At 38.0% G+C, this 21,101-nt stretch overlaps 3 long non-coding RNA genes across 3 annotated transcripts; 2 read left to right on the forward strand and 1 right to left on the reverse strand.

The window, feature by feature from the left end:
• Positions 1 to 481: 481 nt before the first annotated feature.
• LOC125804953 (uncharacterized) lies at positions 482 to 4,434 on the reverse strand. The gene is made up of 3 exons (XR_007441174.1): positions 4,268 to 4,434; positions 3,261 to 3,293; positions 482 to 596 (listed from the first exon to the last, which is right to left on the reverse strand). It is a non-coding gene; the product is annotated as an uncharacterized LOC125804953 (long non-coding RNA).
• On the forward strand, positions 3,465 to 7,861 carry LOC111191733 (uncharacterized). Its single transcript, XR_007441173.1, has 5 exons — positions 3,465 to 3,526; positions 4,649 to 4,791; positions 5,404 to 5,473; positions 6,393 to 6,490; positions 7,033 to 7,861. It is a non-coding gene; the product is annotated as an uncharacterized LOC111191733 (long non-coding RNA).
• Positions 7,862 to 9,140: 1,279 nt separating this feature from the next.
• LOC125804954 (uncharacterized) lies at positions 9,141 to 18,234 on the forward strand. Its single transcript, XR_007441175.1, has 2 exons — positions 9,141 to 9,524; positions 17,610 to 18,234. It is a non-coding gene; the product is annotated as an uncharacterized LOC125804954 (long non-coding RNA).
• The last annotated feature ends 2,867 nt before the right edge of the window (positions 18,235 to 21,101 follow it).

A 21,101-nucleotide genomic window follows, 5' to 3' on the forward strand; every position in this document is an offset into this window, starting at 1 on the left:
TAAAGTATTAAAAAAAATACTAGAAAACGCTAGAATTCAGCGTTGTGGTTAGTGAGTAACCCAGCTAACAAAAACACGTCCGGAGGACGTCCCCCGAACCAACACCGCGAACGTCCCCAGGACGGGCATTTTGTAGGGTCGCCAAAATGTTGCAGCGGACGTCCTCATAGGACGTTTGTAGGACCACCAGGGAACCTTCACGGGACGTCCAGGGGACGTTGATGGAAAGTCCTCTAAACGTCGTTAGTAACGTTCTTAGGACGTTTCTAGAACCACCTGAGGACTCCGAGGGGACGCTTATGGGATGTGTTTTAATGGTTTTGTTTAACGTTCTTAGGACGTTCATAGGACCCCGAAATAACATCCAGGGGACTCTGAGGAGACGTTTATACAACATACTTAGGACGTTTGTAGGACCTCCTGGTAACACAGACTATGATGGGACAGTAAATGCTTGTAGCGTAAAATTAGAGACAAAAAGTGATGATGCAAAAACCTTTATTGTAACAATAATAAACTGTGAACATGAACTGATCTTGAAAATGTGTGGTGTGCTCGCTGTCAGCGTCTCAAGCCTCCTCTCCCTGGGATGAAGCCTAAGAGAATAAACAAAGAAGTATTTTGTTCATTTTCAATTTTGTGATCTCTTCATACAACATATATTAATTAATATATAATGAAAATCCACGGACTGGACATGCAGTATGATGGTTTAATACAGCTATACCACGGCAAGTGCAATACTAAATACTGACTAAATAAACTGACTGAATTATTACAAAAATGAAAAACAGTGATTATTTTTTCTAATTCATTACAATTATTATTTTAAATATTAACGCGTGTTGCACACCGAGCGCAAAAAATAAACCACAGGGAAATGGCTTCCGATGTAACTTATAAAACAAATAGAACCACATTAAATATTATAAATGTAGTGCAAAGTGTCTGGTTATATTATTGTTAGAATCATAGTAACTGGTAGTGACGATTTACAAGAGGGGGAAGTAAAAAAAAATGAATATGAATTTATGCAGATCAACTGGATACAAATATAAAAGCTTATGTTGTAGGAACTGCAATGAAAATGATTATGATAAAAAGTGGCATTTTAATAGCATGTATTATTATTATTATTATTATTATTATTATTATTATTATTATTATTGTTGTTGTTGTTGTTATTGTTGTTCCAGCAACAGCCTCAATAATATTAAACATAAGAATTCTAACAATAAAACCTTTTTTTATAATTTGAAAAAGAATTGGTATTAATAATAGCGTCAAGTTTTAATTATTCTACTACCACTGCCAATAATAATAATAATAATAATAATAATAATAATAATAATAATAATAATAATAATAATAATAATAATAATAGTTTATTTTTTATTAGTATTAATTTCGTTCTTTACTTATTTTACACGCACAAGTGCCTGTCTAATTTGTTTAATTTCATCCCCAGACGCGAATTTGCTTTTTCCGTTTTTTTTTTTCAGTATTACAAGTCTTAGTAATTTTCTTTGGTTGTGTGGAGTTTTTCGTTTCTTTTTTTTGAAATTCGTTAGACTATATTTTTGTCAACATTTTGGGTTTATTTTCGCTTGTTATTTTTCTAATAATAATAGTAATTACATAATTTACTTTTACGGTTACAGTTACGGTACAGTTGTAGCTGGTTACTTTTATAGTGGAGTAACTATTTTTGGAGGACTAGTTACTTTTTCAAAGTAACGTGCCCAACACTGAATATAACGTACAAAAAACGCAAATATGGTAATTATGAATAATAATTCTAATAAACAAGACATATTTCGCTTTAAATGTTTATTTTCTGAAAGGATATACAGCTAAATAGGCTAGATAACTGAAAAGCAGAGATTCTAATCTTTAAAATGGCATATTGGGTGCCTATAATTATTTTAATAAACACAGCCAGATATTAATTATGACATATTTCTGGGCCGCCGGCGGGCCAGGGCGTGTTAAGAGGTTAATGATGTGTATTGGGCTCTACAAAATAAACTACACTAAGTCGACATTGCAAACGTTGCGCAATAGCTGACAATTCAAGATTATTTCCATATCTCTGTTTACCGGCTGCAACTAGAGTCTGTCCTCTGGAAAACAAGCTTGTTAATTTTAAACATTTGGCAGCTTCTTCTTCCATCTTCTTTATTTTTTTTTTATCTGGCCTTTTCGGCTCCACCTGGCCTCTTTTTACCTCCATCACAGCCAGTGACGCTTCGTCCTATTCTATTGCTGTATTTAATTTTATCGCTCCAGAAAAGAAAACTCGTGGGCGCAACCAACTCAAACATTTGGGAGAGGAGAATTCCCTCAGAAGGTTAAACACATCTAATCTACTGCGAAGTAGTGGCTGATGAATAGAGAATGCATACATAGTTGAATGTAAATGAATGCAAGAATAAGATTAGATAAGGGCCACTCCGAGCACACTAAGCTCTGCCAAGGATTAATTCAGCTTCTTTGTTATTTCCTTTGGTATTTTTTTAACATAAACTGAATTTTATGAGCTCAAATAATGGATTTTTAATTGTATATTGAGACAAAAAAACAGCTAACAAAGAATGAAAACAACAGGAGGGTCAATACAACAACAACAACAACAACAACAACAATAATAATAATAATAATAATAATAATAATAATAATAATAATAATAATAATAATAATAATAATATACCTTTATTTTATGACTTATGAACTCGCTCGCAAATTAAAGAGTAACCAGCATAGGGTATGTGCTTATTTGTCGACTAAAACACTAATACCAAGATAAATACAAAAAACATATATCGAAAATAGTTATTTTACATGAGTTTGTTCATTGAAACACCTCCAAAGCGGTCCTCATGTGAGATATTATTTATTGTCATCATATCAGAAGCTTGTTTGATAAATCAGAGCTTAATGATGTTAAATGTTAGTCGGAGGCCGCTGTCACATGATATGTAAATATATGTTCATATAAACCAATAGTATCGGGATAAGACGGGAATTGTATTCCAGCAGCTTGAGTGAAGTCCCGGTACGGAGCCACAAGTCCAGCAATGCCAAATGCCAAAAAGTAAAATGTTAAATTACTTGTAATGTCTATTAAATGTGGTTATATTTGTCTATCTTTAAAAAAAATCCAGTTTATTGAACACTTAAAAATATAAAATTAACTATAATTATTGTATAGTAATAAAACATTAAGTATAATGTGGGTCGTTCTAGATCATTGGACTTACCGTTTTAGGGAACATGCTGCCAGATGAATAGGGCTAGAGAAAAAAAGATAAACAAAACTGTCAATAGCCATATTTTGCATGAATACATTAAATACATTATAAGCATGCCTTAAATAACAAATAGTGATTTTTGCGTGTCTGGGGAATGAGATATTCTTATCCGTGTTTTATCTCCTGCCCTTGCTGCTCTGCACTGGCAGAAATCGTTGCATCATTTCATTTGGGGTCGAGTTTCTATGTGATATGAGCAGGCTTCGGGCTGAGAGGTAAGTTTGTTTTATATAACTTATAGAGATTTATAGTTGTTTTACTACATTTTATTGTAAATTGTACAACAGTGCTTATTATTAGGTTGTAAAAGCATACAATAAGCGTACATTAACTAAATATTTTGCTTGTAGGACAGCTAGCCACTACTCAAACCTAGCTAGCTTGATAATGTTAGAGTTAGCTAGTTAGCTTGCAAGCTAATGTATGTTAACGTTAGCGTCGGCTGAGCCGAGCCATAGATCATTTATTTAACACTAAAATTACATTTGGTAACATAATTAATTGCCTTGACCGTATACTTTAGAAATAGTCTCAAACTCACCAGGCAGAGATTCTCTTTATGGCATTGACTTTGATTAGCGTTTCGTTAGCCTAACTAGCTGGCTAACTAGCTAAGTTAGCTAGGGTTACATAATGAACGTATTATTGAGGGTTGACTGAAACTCATCTTGTTCGTAATTCGCGCATCGTATTATTATTATTATTATTATTATTATTATTATTATTATTATTATTACGTTAACTAACCATAAAATGTAGCGTCCTTTGCTAAACTATCTAATTGACACTCCCCCTGATTTACGAAGATTTGAAATAGCAACTTGCAAGCTAGCAGATATATAAGGTACACACCGATTTAAATTAACACTATTTACATGTAATAAAAGTTACAACAATACCAATAATGAAAAATGAATCAAATTAACTATGGAAACTGTAAATATTGTATGTTATACCGTCAAAAAGTGTTGTCAGACCACAAACTAGCGGAGCTGAGGTAAAATAACCGTTACTGTCAGAAACCTCACGAGACCAAAACTGGCTCGTGCGCCCACAGCTGTGCGCCGCGTGCGCTACTAGTCAGTCACCTTCCATTAAACTTTTTACAATATTTTTTTTATTTATAAGAATGAAACATATTTATAAATTGCATAAAACCTTTCTTTATATATAGCATAGATATTTTTATTGTTATTATTTTCCAAAATTTTAATAATGTGAAATGTTTCATGTCTGTTAGATACATTTTAAATATATATAGAGTGTGGCAGTGGCATTGTTGTATTTAGTTGGTTCTTTCAATAAGTTGATTACCTGTTAATTTTCTTTGTCTCCAGTGAGCTGTGTTCATCTTCCTTTTTTTCATTTGATCTGCTGCACACCATCCTATTTGGAGACTGCTGTGCTGCACCTATCTAAACCACCATTCCCTATTTTATGGACGGAAAGCTGCAAGTTTACAATCTTCTCTTGTAATAAGGTAAGGATATTCTTGTTGTCAGAGAAAAACAGAGTTTGTGTGTGTGTGTGTGTATATATATACGTATACATATATATTTATATATATATATATATATATATATATATATATATATATATATATATATATATATATATATATATACACACACACATATATATATATATATATATATATATATATATATATATATATATACATACACGCATATTTACATGGAGTGACCCAGGTCTTTCTGTGTGGAGTTGGCACATTCTCCCTGTTCCCTCACAGTCCAAATATATTGAAATAAATTTGACCTGTAACATACCAGACCACAATTGTAACCTGAACAAAACAATGTATTAACATTTCCTTCATATTGCAAAAAAAATCCCTATGACTGGCTTGTTTTGAATGGTGAAATTAAGTCAGAAAAACAAGCTGGTATACATTCTCATAGTTCAGTACCGCCTCTACTTTTGAACGCTTTGCCATTTAGGAAGACATTAGTAGCCATAGTAATTAGTCAACAGAGAAAAATCCACATTGTGCGTACAGGGCTTTCTTCTAACATTCAGCAACTCCAATATTCACATTTCTGTTTTATATTTGCACATTTTCTTCACATAGGCCCAAGTCCCCTGGACCCTCATGGACCCAGCAGGCAGAAGTCTGGATCTTCAGACTGGGTTTTACCCAGGTAAGTAAAAATATATATATTTTTTCTAAGGAACATTTAATATAGTCTCAAAATATGTCTTTTTGAGATTGTGGTCTGTAGGGAAAAACACGCTTGTAAGTTAAGCAGCACTGCACACGCCCCCATGGGATCACGTGTCTCAGGCAATTCAACAGTCAGTCCTGCTTTACAGCAAATACCAGCCCAGACAAGAGTGAGAGGCAGGCTAGTTTGTTAGCTAGTTAGCACTGTGTACTAGAATCATAGAATCCCCCCATCTCCATCTATACACAAATGTAAAGAGAGTGTTGAAAAGGTGCAGGAGTTTGTTCTTACTTCTGTGTCCAAATCATATATCTGAACCATATATAAGCTTCACTGCCTACTTCATTCACCATGATTGGAATGTGTCTAATGACTTCTCAGCTGTGCAGACTACAATAAGTCTTTACCACTAGGAGGACATAGCACTCTAATTGTAGGTGTGATTATATTTTCTCACAAAAACACTTACTGGCAAATGCACTCTTACCTCTGTACATTAGTTTTGACAATGTATTTTAATTATTCACTTGATAAAACCATATTACCTCAATATACAGATAAAGATACACTGTCTCGATCTCTGTGTTGATGCTAAGGTTTTGTAGTTTTTATTCGTTTTTATATATTTTTTAAAGCTTAGTTTTAGTTTAGTTTTATTAGTTTTAGTTTTTTTTTTTGCACTTTGTGTTATTTGTTAGAGGCAGGAGTCAAAAAGGTCAGAGTAAGTATTGTGTAATAAAAACTTATCAAAAGATAGCATTTAAAAACAAACTCAAATGGAATTACACAGAGAGAGGGGCGGGGATGAGAGAGAGAGGGTGATTGATAGAAACTAATCCATCCTCCTCATGGTGCACCTGTGTAGTAGCTAATTACCTCCTATTTCTTTTTCCAGTGAAATGTCATTGTTGGAGACCACTATGTGCTCCTCACCTCACTGAGCGATTATTCTTCATTCGTCTTGGACCTACTGCTACTGCTTGTGAAGGAAAGGTAAGTAGGGAAGGCTGTGGTGTAGTATTAACAAGCTATATGAAGAACAGATAACTGCACTGTAACCTACATTCGTTCCCTGTTAAAAGATTGAGAAAAATGTTTTATTTAAGATGGTGTTTGATGGTCAAGGTGGTTGACCAGTTTCATCAAAGAACACATAGTGTGGACAACCATCTACTTTTCGAATTAAACATGCTAATACCATTCGACTGCAATGACAATGTGCCCTGCTTACTGTGCTGCAGTCCAAAGATGTTGATTCAGTGTGTAGTAGCATTAGATTACATTTAGCAATATATTTATTTTGACAGTCTATAGGTAAAGATACACTCGCTCTCTGTTTAGATTCATGTGTTGTTTTTTATTCATTAGAAAATAATTGCATATATGGTAGTCATGAACATGGGTAATTACTGATGGGACAATATTTCCAGAAGCCCCCAGTGCAAACACTGCCTCTGCTTGCACTTTGCCTTGTATGTATGTCATGTCAAGAATAATGTGTACTGTCTTTCTTCTTCTTCTTCCTTTTTTTTTAGCTGGTTCCTGGTTAGATCACCATGGAGTCCTTAAACATTCGCCTGCAGTGTGAAAGCACTTTTCTAGATGGTTCAGATATTTGGACCAATTACAGGAAGCAGAGGCAGAAAACAAACCAGAGGAAGAAAGGATTGGTGCTGTACTGAAATCTGACTCCCCTCGGCGTGCAGGCGCGTCACGCAACATTATAGGACACAAGCACTTACACTGGGATATAATTTAATAACTGTAACAATATACTAAGTCTTACTTATACACAGAAATAAAATAAATCTAATGAGAATTTGTTACACTCATTCTGCTGCGGCAGATTTATCACATCACAGCAACTCGCCGAACACCTATCATTCTATAAACCAATTAATATAGAGTATAGAGAGACGCAGCCCACGTAGCTGATGATGAGAGGACATAGTAAAGTTCTTTTGTCCGCTTACTAAACTGCAGTGTGAAATGAAACCTAACCGGACCAAAAGGTACAGTGTATCAAACACATGAACGTTAGTTCAGACCATGGTCCGGACTTTCAGGTATGAAAGCACCCTTAGTTTCATTCAATCACAGGACAGCTACTAATCTTATAAAATATTGGTCCTTCATAATAGAAATGTACTATTGAGAGTTGTACAAGTGTCTGTGTTGCTTTTAAGGTGAGGAAACTGTCCACTGATCAAGGATTATAAAATGATTAACACAATCTGCATTTTTAAAAAGATAAGTTTGATTCTCTAAATGTACAGCTGAAATGCACTGATTGTCTTTGTAAAGATAATAACAAAGCAGTATGTCTCATGTTTAATGTTTTAATGACAATAAAAACTATCACCCAATAAACTATGTTTAGTAGTTTTTTGTCTCCCCAAAGAGCAGCTAACCTGTAACCATAATATGTTTTAAAACAAGTACTGCTGTTATTTTTGGCTGTTTCTATAAGTTGGTCAGTACTGAATGTATTTATTAAGTTGAGGAAAAAGCCTAACTTAAAAACTTAGAAATTTCTAAGAATAGAATGTTTTATGCAATGTGTGTTTTGTTATCTGTGAAATATATTTGACACTTCTGACCAAACCTTTATGGGTTTTTCTTTTTTTTTTTTTCTGGCAAGCAAAAGTGAAATACTTTTTTGTAATTCCTGCTATGATACACACAAGATACACTTGAACAGTTTTGACCTCAGGTTGGCTTAATGCCATTTTTATAAGTGCAGTATTTGTATAGTTTTGATAAGCTATTGGTGATGGTACAAGATGTTACAATTTAGGCAATGAAAATGTGATGCTTGCACAGTGAAAACACTTAATATCAATATTCACATGATAAATTGTAAAAAAAAAAAAAAAAAACATTGACTAGCATTAAACTCACAAGTAATGTCATTTGGTTTGTAGCGTAATTAAATCTAAATCTAGCCTGTTTTGGGGCTTGAAAAGGAGCAGCCCCATTCCATTTCTGAGAAAGGAAAGATATGGAAAGGCAAAGGAAAATACCCACGTCTAGTCTGTGTGATGGGCTGCTCCCCAACCACTCTGTAATGTGAAAATCAACAGTGTTTTAATCAGCTGCACCTGCTCCATGGAGAAAACCACATCTAATCGTTCTAAGGTAACGTCCTGTGTACGTTCTGTTTGGGCGAGAATAGGACCTGCTGCGAACGTTACCGAACGTCGTATAAAGGGGTGTTTGGGAACGTTATGTATGGACGAGAACAGGACCTGCTGCGGACGTTACCGAACGTCCTATAAAGGGGTGTTAGGGAACGTTATGTATGGACGAGAATAGGACCTGCTGCGGACGTTACCGAACGTCCTATAAAGGGGTGTTTGGGAACGTTATGTATGGACGAGAATAGGACCTGCTGCGAACGTTACCGAACGTCCTATAAAGGGGTGTTTGGGGAACGTTATGTATGGACGAGAATAGGACCTGCTGCGAACGTTACCGAACGTCCTCTAAAGGGGTGTTAGGGAACGTTCCATTTGGACGGTAATAGGACCTGATGCGGACGTCAGTTTGGTCCTACAAACGTCCTATAGAGAACGTTACAAAAATGCCCAAACAGGGACGTCCGCGAACGTCCCCGGGACGTTCCTTGTTTGCTGGGAAATCACTACCAAGCTGACCGCTGTTAGAGTTGAGGCTGCAGAGTGGAGAAAGGGGGAAAGGCTCACTTATTGTGCCTCGTGAAACTTTGCCAGTTACACGCTCCGGTAATCTCCAGGTGGAGGTAGAACCTGGTGTCCATGTGCCCTGGGGTGGTGTGTGAAAACCTTGGATAGGATTCGGCCAGTTTTTTTGTTGGGTGAAATGGATTGGAAATGGATCTTCCCGAACACTCCTCGTGTCGTTCAGCTGCACACGGCCGGTGCAGTGCGCGGTGCTAGGATGGCGAGCCAAGCCCGAGGACCCAAGTGACTTCATTACACTTCATTCACATTTTCAAACACTTGATAGTGAACATTAAAGAAAATTTGTGGACTTTAAGATTATTTGAGTAAAAAGGACACTTTTATTTTATTTTATTTTTTTTTGAAAGACAGGACACTCTACAAAGATACTGAAAAGGGTTAAATTTTAATTGGTTGGATTACTGTTATTTGATTTTGATAATTTCTAAGTGGTTTTGATATTCATTTATTGTTTTTGCTACAGAGAATTGTTATTTTTTATTTCTGGTTGTTTGTTAAAGGGTATACTATTGGTGTAAAATAACCTAGAGGTTTAATTGGATAACAGTAATTATAATAATACTTACCTTTAATCAATAATCCATTAGACCTAGAAGAAAGAAATAATTAATTAGTTATAAAATACCTATAAATAGATTAAAATAATAAAATAATACTTACCTTAAACTGCATAAATACCTCTAAAATAGAGAACACAGGTGATTAGAGAAATAATAGTAATTAATATAATATTAAATATACAAATACTGAAATACAAAGGGTATACTTACCATTTTCATTGTTGACCAAGGTTATTGAAGGGTGAATTCTTTTGGAAACTGAGTAACTGAATTGTTTTTTATTTATTTATTTACAGAATTTATTTTGTTACATTGTTTTATTTACCTACTGGCATTGATTGACATTTTAATACACTTTATTGCTGCACAAATTCTGGTCTCATTTCTTCCATGTGTATTGCTCCTAGAGCGAACCTAACTGGTCCTAGAACTATCCTAATTATTTTATCAAGTAACACTCATTGTAGTGGTTGTGTAATTGGGTCTATATATCTGTGGTGCTACAGAACTTGGCGAGCCAGCCAGGAGTAATAAAACTGGAAGCAGTGAGACCAAATAATTAGAACACACACCTAAAAACTATATAAATAAGCTAAACAAAATCTAGATCTAAAATAGCACTCCAAGTGTATACTCACCATGGAAATTGTAGAACAGGAAGAAGTTAATGTTGCTAACTCAGTTCTTGTTAGTGGGTTAACTGAGACAGAAACAGATACAGAACTAACTGACTATTTAGAGCAGCATGGCTACATTGCAAGGGTACTGCGTATTGATAACCCCACGTCAGCCTTTCACAAAAATGCAATAGTGGAGTTTAAAAGTTCTTTAGCTCTCGGTACTCTCAAACCCTTACTGCCATATACTTACCATAGTTCAAGGCAAAAAGATGTCTCCTACAAGATAACTGCTTTGGCAAGCGTATACATGCCTTCAGCCACAAAAACTGATGCAAACTGGTTCCTAGCCGAATTCCAAAAGCTAGCAGCACAAAGCAGGAAGCCGTTAACAGAACTTCTACAAGAGCAACTCCTTCTGTGTCGTGAAACAATGACATGTCAAGAAGACAACCAAACTGGCCGAATCCAAGACAGTTCCAGTTCATGGGAGGCAGAACCTACAAATCAAGTGTCTTCAGCTTATCCGCAGTCACCGACGAATGCTCAGAGCTTCCCAGCGATTAACTCAGAGAGACGATCTGAACATAATGTGGTGCTCACACCAGAGGAATTGAACCCTCCTGCTATTCAACGCGTTGTTGTTGAACATGTTGTAAGGAGTGGAGAAACTGCAGCACATGCAAATGCCCCAGTAAGGCTTAGAGTCTTTTCAGGGAAGAAACCCCATCCTAATAATGAGGTTGACTATGAGACATGGAGAAACAACGTTGAACTACTGTTGCAAGACCCTGCAGTGTCAGACTTGTGTCGATCCAGAAGAGTTCTTGATAGTCTTTTGCCTCCAGCAGCTAATCTAGTAAAGCATCTGAGTCCACAGGCTACTCCAAGAGCTTATCTAGACCTACTTGACTCAGCTTTCGCCACTGTTGAAGACGGTGATGAGCTCTTCGCAAGATTTCTGAATACTCTACAGGATGCTGGTGAAAAGCCGTCCGAATACCTCCAAAGGCTCTACATTGTTTTAAGTAAAGTGATCAAACAAGGCAGTCTACCCACCAGTGAGGAGAACAGGCACCTGTTACGCCAGTTTAGTCGTGGATGTTGGGATAATGGGTTACTTGCTGACCTCCAGCTGGAGCAGAAGAAGAATAACCCACCCTCATTTTCTGAGCTATTGTTCCATCTGCGTATGGAAGAAGATAAGCACATTGCCAAAGAGATGAGAATGAAAAAGCATCTTGGTAATGCAAAGTTTCGTGCCAGCTCCCATGCTGTCAGGGCTGAGACTTATGTTAGCCAAGAAGAAGAAACCCTTAGTGCTGAGGTTGACAGCCTAAGAAAACAAGTCAAAGACTTGCAAGGGCAACTTAAAGTGTCAAAGCCAAAGCCAAAATGCCCTGAGTACTCAGAAGGTGCTATTTTAGAGCTGAGACAACAAGTAGCCCACCTGCAGAGTCAAGTTGCCAACATGATGGTTCCAGAGCCACAGAAACCCATTGCAGTGCTGTCTGAAATGAGAAACAAGAAAAGAGACAGAACAGTGACACAAGAAACACAGACCAGTGCTACCAAAGAGTCCAGTCAAAGGCCGAGACCATGGTACTGTTTCTGCTGTGGAGAAGACGGACATACTGCTGTATCCTGTCCAGCTGATCCCAACCCTTCCTTAGTGGCTGCTAAAAAGAAGCAGTTAATTGAGAAGCAGCATGCTTGGGACCGTGAACACAGTACAGTGAACCAGACAATCTCACAGAGAACTAAGAACCCTAATGTTACCAGGGCCAGTGTAAACAACCAAACTACTCAGACCATAACATACGGTAGCTTACCAAGAGGTCTAGTAGGGACCAAGTGTATTTCTGAAGTGATCATTGATGGACAGAAATACAACTGCTTGCTTGACACAGGGTCACAGGTGACAACTGTTTCCAAATCCTTTCATGAGACACATCAGCCAGCCCTGAGCTGTAAACCTATTGGTGATCTACTAGAAGTAGAAGCAGCTAATGGACAGCCTGTTCCGTATTCAGGTTATGTAGAATTAAACATCACATTTCCAAAAGAGTTTCTAGGTACAGTTGTGGAAGTTCCTACCTTAGCATTAGTTGTTGCAGACATCAGCGAAGCAGCACGACCCACCTTGCTGATAGGAACCAATACTTTGGATGTCCTGTATGAGAAACATTTTGAGAAGAATCAGTTGAAACATCAGTCACCACATCATGGCTATAAAATGGTCCTGAAAACACTAGAAATGAGACATAAGCAAACTGAAAACTGCACAGTAGGCACGGTAAGGCTTCATAGTAATGCACCCAAAATCATTCCAGCAGGCCAGTGTTCTATTTTAGAAGGATCCGTGAACCACAGAGGTGCTGACCGATGGGTTGTTCTGGAGTCACCCTCAACAGCTTCTCTTCCTGGTGGTCTCATTGTGACCAACAGCCTGATTACTCTACCTGACAAGTTTCACGCTAAGCTGCCTGTGGTACTGAGGAACGAGACAGACCATGATATTACCCTAACTCCTAATCGAGTCCTTGCTGAATTGCATGCACTGCAACAAATCCTGCCCAGTGATGCATTGAATAAAAACTCCATTGACACCTCACCTATGACAGCTTCTGTCACAGATGCAAGTATCAAGTTTGACTTTGCTGATTCACCTATCCCAGCGGAGTGGAGAGAAAGGATAGAGTGCAAACTGAGAGCTATGCCTGAAGTCTTTGCTCACCACGACCTGGACTTTGGACACACAAACCAAGTGAAACATCGCATCAAGTTGTCTGATGAAACTCCTTTCAAACAGCGAGCTAGACCAATACATCCTCAGGACTTTGATGCAGTAAAAAGACATCTAGAAGAGTTGTTAGAGTCTGGAGTAATCAGAGAGTCTGAATCCTCCTTTTCATCCCCTATTGTTGTAGTCAGGAAGAAAAACGGTGAAGTAAGACTCTGTGTAGATTACCGGAAACTCAATCTGCAAACTGTGAAAGATGCATATGCCCTACCTCATTTGGAGGAAACCTTTTCTGTGCTGACAGGATCCAAATGGTTCTCAGTTCTTGATCTGAAGTCAGGGTATTATCAGATTGAGCTGGAAGAAGCAGATAAACATAAAACAGCTTTTGTATGCCCACTTGGATTCTGGGAATGGAATCGTATGCCGCAGGGGATCACTAACGCCCCAAGTACATTTCAAAGACTCATGGAGAAGTGTATGTCAGACCTCAACCTCCGAGAAGTCATTGTCTTTCTGGACGACCTCATTATCTTCTCAGAAACCTTAGAAGAGCATGAGGAGCGCCTTTTCAAAGTCCTCCAACGACTCAAGGAGTATGGTCTCAAGCTATCCCCTGAGAAATGTAAATTTTTCCAGAAGTCCGTCCGATACCTTGGACACATTGTATCCAGTGATGGAGTGAAAACTGACCCAGAGAAAATTGCAGTCCTGAAGAACTGGCCGAGTCCCAAGAACCTCAAAGAACTCCGTTCCTTTTTAGGATTTGCAGGGTACTATCGAAGGTTCATCAGAGACTTCTCGAAGATAGTCAAACCCCTGAATGAGCTAACTGCTGGATATGCTCCTAAGAGGAAAGGATGCAAGCTGACCAAAAGTCAGAACCAGTACTACAAGCCAAAAGAACTGTTTGGAGACCGCTGGACGGAAAACTGTCAGGAAGCTTTTGACACTGTCATCGCTAAACTCACTTCAGCCCCTGTCCTGGGATTTGCCAACCCCAGTCTGCCATACATCTTGCACACCGACGCCAGCACCGTTGGCCTTGGAGCTGCCTTATACCAGGAGCAGGACGGGCATCAACGTGTAATAGCATATGCCAGTCGTGGTCTTTCAAAAAGTGAAGCGCGATACCCAGCGCATAAGCTTGAATTCTTGGCCCTCAAGTGGGCTGTAACAGACAAATTTTCTGACTATCTATATGGCAATTCATTCACAGTGATAACTGACAGCAATCCTCTGACGTACATCCTCACTTCAGCGAAGTTGGATGCTGCAAGCTACAGGTGGTTGTCAGCATTGTCAACATTTTCCTTTAAGTTGCAATATAGACCTGGCAAACATAACCTCGATGCAGATGCCCTCTCACGACATCCCATGAATACTAAAATTGATGACCCTTCTTCTCAGAAAGAACAAGACCGAATTAGACAGTTTACGCTGCAACACTTACCAGAGCTTACCACTAATGCAGAAGTGAGCACCGAAGTGGTCCAGGCAATCTGCGAAGCTCGGTTAGTATGCCAGCCATCCTTGAGTGCATCAGAAGTCGAACCCATTCCCTTAGTCGGATCCCTGTCTACTCATCCTGATTCTTTACCTGATGCTTTTGTGTTGGGCGAACACTTTGAAGGGTTTCCAGTCATCCCAATGATAACTGAAGTTGAGTTACAACAGAAACAGAGGTCAGACCCTGTTATCAGAGAAGTAATCTCATCTTTTGAAAGGGGAGAGGTGCCAACCCCATCTGCAAGAAGGGAGATGCCAAAACTTTCTCTGATGTGCCGAGAGTGGAATCGGTTACAAATGAAGGACGGAATTTTGTACAGAAGAAGACAACTAGGACAAGATGTCAATTTCCAGCTAGTTCTACCAGAAGAACTAAGAGAGATGGTAATGAAGAGCCTCCATGATGACATGGGCCACCTAGGGTTGGAGCGTACCCTAGATCTTTTAAGAGCACGCTTTTATTGGCCCCAAATGGCATCAGATGTGGAGAGGAAGCTAAAGACATGCAGTCGCTGTGTACTCAGGAAAGCACCAGCTGAAAGAGCCGCACCATTAGTTAACATCAAAGCAACAAGACCCCTAGAATTGGTGTGTATGGACTTCCTGTCATTAGAACCAGATCGCAGCAACACCAAAGACATCCTGGTGATCACAGATTATTTCACCAAATATGCTGTGGCAATACCTACTCCCAATCAGAAGGCCAGGACTGTGGCGAAGTGCTTATGGGAGAACTTCATAATTCATTATGGTGTTCCTGAAAAGCTGCACAGTGACCAAGGTCCTGACTTTGAGTCCAAAACTATCAAGGAGCTGTGTGAAGTCATGGGAATTCATAAAGTAAGGACTACACCATATCATCCACGTGGTAATCCGGTGGAACGATTTAATCGGACACTACTGAGCATGATTGGGACTTTGCAAGAGAAAGAGAAGTCGTGTTGGCGAGATTTTGTTAAGCCATTAGTACATGCTTATAACTGTACGAAGCATGACAGTACAGGGTTTACCCCTTACGAGCTAATGTTCGGAAGGAAACCAAGACTGCCAATTGACCTCGCTTTCAACATCTCTGTGAACAAGCAACATGAGAAGACTCACTCTCAGTATGTGAGCCATCTGAGAACTCAACTGGAAGAGAGCTATAGATTGGCTACCGAGAATGCTGCAAAATCTGCTGAAAGAAACAAGGCACAATTTGACAAAAGAGTCACTGAATCAACCCTAGAGAAGGGTGATCGTGTGTTAGTGAGGAATGTGAAACTGAGGGGAAAACATAAATTGTCAGATAAATGGGAATCTGTTGTGTATGTTGTTGTGGGCAGAGCAGGAGAACTCCCAGTGTACACAGTAAAGCCTGAGAACAAGGCTGGGCCCCTACGTACATTGCACAGAGATTTGCTCCGACCGTGCAACTTCCTATCACCAGAAGAAGCTGACCTTCCTATTTCTAAGGTTAGGAGACCAAGAACAAGACAGATGTCACCCAAAGAGAATTCAGAAGAGTCTGATTCTAACTCTGATTTTGATGACTACCCAATCTACTATTCTTCAGTTCCCTTAAGGCTTGAACCTGTTGAAATTGTTCAGATCCATGAGGATGAAAGAATACCAGTTGACTCTAACTTCAGAATCCAGCTTGAACCAGCTGTAAAGAACCCGTCTGCTGAACCTGAGATTCCTGAAAGAGAAAACTTACCTGAGAAGATCCCTGTAAAAGAAAACCTACCTGAAAGATTAGCAGAAAATGAATACTTACCTACAGACCATGTCGACGATCCAGCTCTAAATTCTGAAATGCTGCATTCTGCTACACCTGCTGAAGAGGTACCAGAAAACGCAGAACACCTACAGCCTTCCACAGAGGAATCTGAGGATGAAGAAACTCCAGCATCAGTGAGACGCTCCACAAGACACAGAGAAAAAGCCAAGAGACTAACCTATCCAGAGCTAGGCAATCCTCTGATATCCATTGTCCAGTCCCTATTCCAAGGTATGACTACAGCCCTCACTCAGTCTCTTATAGAAGCTGCCTCTATGGAATATGCCAATCCTGCTGTGAGACATCCCACTAGTCCAATGCACAGGGATGTGCATGCAGTTAAAGACGGGAGGGTGTAACCCAGGTCTTAAATGGGTCACAAAGACAGATAAATTAGATAACTGCAGAAAGTAAATAATGAATATATATTTTTATTATTTCTTTAATTATTCTGAAACAGTATAAATTAATTAATAGAAAAAAAGAAAAAAAAAACTCCCAAACAGTGTTTAAAATGAAAAGGAAATCGTTTTTATTTATTTTAGATAATAAATGAAATAAAACTTTTAGGCGCTAAACAGCAGCCAATCAGTTCTTCAGATGATCCAAGGTGCTAAACAGCAGCCAATCATAATAATCCTCTAAGAGACAGAGGCGGAGCCTGTTGGTTAGTGGACGTCAATCCCTGGCTGTTTTACCCAGAAAGTTCTGCGGGAGGAGAAGAGACAGGTCATGCAAGAAGTTCTCTGCTTAAAGTATTAAAAAAAATACTAGAAAACGCTAGAATTCAGCGTTGTGGTTAGTGAGTAAATCACTACCAAGCTGACCGCTGTTAGAGTTGAGGCTGCAGAGTGGAGAAAGGGGGAAAGGCTCACTTATTGTGCCTCGTGAAACTTTGCCAGTTACACGCTCCGGTAATCTCCAGGTGGAGGTAGAACCTGGTGTCCATGTGCCCTGGGGTGGTGTGTGAAAACCTTGGATAGGATTCGGCCAGTTTTTTTGTTGGGTGAAATGGATTGGAAATGGATCTTCCCGAACACTCCTCGTGTCGTTCAGCTGCACACGGCCGGTGCAGTGCGCGGTGCTAGGATGGCGAGCCAAGCCCGAGGACCCAAGTGACTTCATTACACTTCATTCACATTTTCAAACACTTGATAGTGAACATTAAAGAAAATTTGTGGACTTTAAGATTATTTGAGTAAAAAGGACACTTTTATTTTATTTTATTTTTTTTTGAAAGACAGGACACTCTACAAAGATACTGAAAAGGGTTAAATTTTAATTGGTTGGATTACTGTTATTTGATTTTGATAATTTCTAAGTGGTTTTGATATTCATTTATTGTTTTTGCTACAGAGAATTGTTATTTTTTATTTCTGGTTGTTTGTTAAAGGGTATACTATTGGTGTAAAATAACCTAGAGGTTTAATTGGATAACAGTAATTATAATAATACTTACCTTTAATCAATAATCCATTAGACCTAGAAGAAAGAAATAATTAATTAGTTATAAAATACCTATAAATAGATTAAAATAATAAAATAATACTTACCTTAAACTGCATAAATACCTCTAAAATAGAGAACACAGGTGATTAGAGAAATAATAGTAATTAATATAATATTAAATATACAAATACTGAAATACAAAGGGTATACTTACCATTTTCATTGTTGACCAAGGTTATTGAAGGGTGAATTCTTTTGGAAACTGAGTAACTGAATTGTTTTTTATTTATTTATTTACAGAATTTATTTTGTTACATTGTTTTATTTACCTACTGGCATTGATTGACATTTTAATACACTTTATTGCTGCACAAATTCTGGTCTCATTTCTTCCATGTGTATTGCTCCTAGAGCGAACCTAACTGGTCCTAGAACTATCCTAATTATTTTATCAAGTAACACTCATTGTAGTGGTTGTGTAATTGGGTCTATATATCTGTGGTGCTACATTGACGTTCTTTATCACTCAGCCATTCGGTTTGCCATAAATGCTTCTTTTAAAACATTTTATTGCTCCCTTTACTCTACTGTAAGTTGGCCATCGCACCATACTCGCCGTTTGATCCTCTAGTACATGCTTATTTATAAATCTCTTCTTGGTTTGTCTCCTCAGTATCTATGTAGCTTAATATATTATTTATCTATTGCCTATAACACTCCTTAATGCTCAGCGCATCATGCTACAGGTCCACAAGACGAATACAGTACTTGGTCTGTTGGCATTTCAAGCTGCTGCAGCCAAAGATTAGAACTTGCTTTAAAAAAATTAATATTGGATAATTTTATTTCTTTAATAAGTCGACTTTTAAGAAATCTATCACATAAATTTTTTATGAGAAATGCTGTCGTCACAGGTCTGGTATTGTCTGATGTTTGTCATTGTATGTTGTACTTGTGCGTTTGTATTTTCTTCAAGAGTCGTTGTGCCTCTTGTCAGGCTTCTGTTGTAAGTAAGAAGGTGTTCTTAATGACTTGCCTGGTTAAATAAAGAATAAATTAAAAAATAGCCATCTAGCAGGTTTAATATCTAAACTAGTTGACAACTGTGAGTCAAGAGCTGCAAAAACATATAGCCAATGCACAGAGAGAGAACCACATGTCCACATGTGTTTATGGAGTCTGTGATTTCCCTTGATGTAAAATGTTGTAATTTGTGACTTTGAGCAGTCATGTAGTGTAAACACCACAATAACTTAAGGATGTAATTACAGCACAACCAGTCGTATAACAACTTGCATGTAAAATTATCACTATTTTAATTTTATTTGGGTGCTTCCTTACTCTTGACCCACCTTGTATAATCATATTACTGGTATCTGTTTAATCAGGAACAAAATTAATATATTGACATTTAAAAAAATCTGTGCTTTACTGTCTTTGTCTTTTGTCACAGCCTGTAAAAAAATGAAGTGGAATCACTAAGATATACAGCAGATTTTTATTTTGTGATATTTAATAAGAACTGGTCACTGTCCAAATTTATGTCATTCAACTGTGTGTAGGTTGTTCATCATCCTCTATATGCTGAACACACACACAGAGATAAGGCTCGGCTTTACAGGAAATGGGCAGCATTTCTAAGAGGGCATCTGTCTCTAAGAGTGTATAAAAAGACGTGAGTGGAGAATGGGAGGGAATGGAGAGGAATGATAAGGAGGGATGAGGGAGGGGGGGCAGTGAGAGTGATGGAGAGGATAATAAGTGAAAGGAATACACTCTTTCTCCTTCACTGTGCCGGGCGTGAGGGCTGCTGAACGCTTGGAGAGCGTTTGAACTGAACAGCAGTGAGTGACTCGCAGTTGCGTTTCTGCTCTTTATGGATCCCTGGATTTCTTTTTTTTCTCATCCCTTTCTACAGTACCAGACACAAGTGCTCAAAACAGCACAACTAACCATCTCTCACAGCTGCACCAACCAGCACAGTCATGTCTGCTTATAAAATGCTTCCTTTAATACAGGCCCTTCCCTTTCTTCCTACAAGAGGTTGTGTTCCAACACTAGACCTGGACTAGTGGAAGCAATATTCTTTGGTTTTGTTGCATGCAGAGGGTAATTGAGTATGCATTCTTGATATTTTTGTTGCGTTTTTGTTTTAGCACATACACTGTGGTAAAAAAAAAAAAAAAAACATTCCCTACCATACCATACCATGCCCCCAAGGTGACATAATGTAAACAAAAAAAAAATGCGTGGCCACACCTTATTAAGGCATGGGAACGACATAGTAATGCATGGGAAAAAGATAATTAAGACGCAGCCATGACTTATTAAGGTGTGGGAACGAGTTAATTAAATCAAAGCCATTAAGGCATGGCCAAAAGGTCCTTTTGTTTCACAGCCAAGAAGGTAAGTTAAACAAAGAAGGTAAATGGGTCTGCATAATGTCTGTGTCTGAGCCAATCAGCTTTTAGCATAAGAATTAAGTTTCTTTTACTCAGAATTATGCCATGTCTCACTGCAAGAGACTCCATAATATCACCATAATTCATTCCAGTATGAAAATAAAAATAAACCAATTCACTGGTAACTTAAAAATAAAAATAAGGTAACAATTTCCCTCCTTACTAATGTGTTATAACTTCAGGTAGACAGTCAGTCAAACTCCATACTCATGACACCAGAGTCAGGGAACAGACTTTAGCTCCTTTATTTTACTGCAGACTCACAGAACGTGAAGATGTGTCACAAGAGTGAAACTAAAAGAACAACAAATAAAAGATTCTTAAAACAGTTTCCAAAATAAGATGTTTCAGAGACATACGCATTAAAGAGTATTACTGACACACATCTAGTATATGTTTTATCCAGGCAGCCACATGCAAAAAGCCAACACAGCGAGCATGCAATTAAGGCTCAAACTTAAGACTGTTTTTTTCCTCTCCTAACAATTACATATGTCTATATGTCTCTAGATTACATATCAAACAACACAATTTAACCTTACAAGCTATGCATCTACTGGAGTATCTACAGGATGGCTACTGATTGTCTCCAGCTCTCCTAACAGATCTACATGTGAACGTTTCTACATATGGCTTCCTAGTTCCTGCTTCCTGTGTAAACAGGAAGTACAAAACATATATACACAAATATTGTCTAGAGGCACTATTTTGAGTAACTATTAGTGAAATTGGACAGTAAAATATGGTAAAGTTTACTTAACATTTCTTTTTCATATTTTG

The sequence above is a fragment of the Astyanax mexicanus genome, chromosome 1 (assembly GCF_023375975.1).
Source record: "Astyanax mexicanus isolate ESR-SI-001 chromosome 1, AstMex3_surface, whole genome shotgun sequence".
Classification (NCBI taxonomy): domain Eukaryota; kingdom Metazoa; phylum Chordata; class Actinopteri; order Characiformes; family Acestrorhamphidae; genus Astyanax; species Astyanax mexicanus.